We start from the raw sequence: 1,266 nt of genomic DNA, 5'->3' as shown, positions 1-1,266 counted from the left end.
GTGTATATGTGTGTACTGGTAGGAGAAGTAAAAAGTGTGAACCCCATACTAACTGGGCATGTCTACGTGTGCCCCTGACTGCAAGTGCTAAATGACTTCACAGTTCCTGCTGGTACTGCACAGTCCCAGTAGCACACAGGTCATTTTCTACCCTACTACACAGTAGTAATGAGCTACTGTGAGGTACCTTGTTGCTACTGCTCAGTAACAGTGTCAGGATTAGTGCCCACCAGTGCTATGTCAGCAAAGTGACAAGCTATGTAGCTATAGCTCATCCCAACAGCAACATAGTGCATCATGTAGATGTGCCTGCAGAAATTAGCAGTTCTTTATTCCAGTATTTACTTCTACAAGAGGAAATGGAATTGCCGGGATGAATTTGGCAATGTAACTTTGGGGTTTGCACTCAGTCCCATTATTAGTATTAATTTAATTTTGTTTTTTGATAATTGCTAAGATTATTAATTGCTTAGTATAATGTTAAATATGCAACAATTGTTTTTAATTAATATAATTTATCTATATGAGCAAGGGTATATGGGCACCTTGTGGATCCAGAAGCTAAAGAATCCAGAGGGTATTCCCACTTTGTCCCTCTGTATGTTTTTTCTACAGATAAGATTGTGATATATTATTTTAGTATTTTTTGTATTCACTGGAGAATAAAAAGAGGAAAACAACAGTTATACTTATTTTGGTGCTTTTGTCATAATTCTAAATGTGACGACATAATTATATAATACCTACATACAACCACAATAAAACAGGTCAAAATCTAGCACCCAAAGAAGTGTAGGCATTAACCTACAAAATCCCCATCAGGTCTTTTAACACATCTTTTTTTTTATCTTTTCAGAAGTATGATCTTGATTATAATTCATTGTCACTTTGGTTTCCTATTGCTATGTGCCCTGATGTGTTTTCCACCCCAAACCTAGGGTCACTCCTTGTATATTTATTGACTAACCTCCATTCTTGCAGCGCAGTATCTTCCCCCTCTTATATTCAGCTTCCCCCTGTGTTTGGTTGAATAATACTCTATAAATATTTCTCTCCATGTAAAAATAATTAATAGATACAGGACCAGCAAATGGAATTCAAGGATAAACAATGCTGCATCTCCAGTTTGAAGGAGCAATACAACTCTTGCTATCCACCACAAATAGCCTGCTATGTGCAGCTCTTTACATTTATTTCCACACTGAGCCCCAATTACCCTCTTCCTCAATCCTGAGAATGTAGGGAGAATTAGGCTACCCATATACC

The sequence above is a fragment of the Crocodylus siamensis genome, chromosome 2 (genome assembly GCF_052110815.1).
Source record: "Crocodylus siamensis isolate JL-2025a chromosome 2, ASM5211081v1, whole genome shotgun sequence".
Taxonomy (NCBI): Eukaryota; Metazoa; Chordata; order Crocodylia; family Crocodylidae; genus Crocodylus; species Crocodylus siamensis.
The sequence above is the reverse complement of the archived record's forward strand: the minus strand, read 5'-3'. Positions refer to the sequence as shown.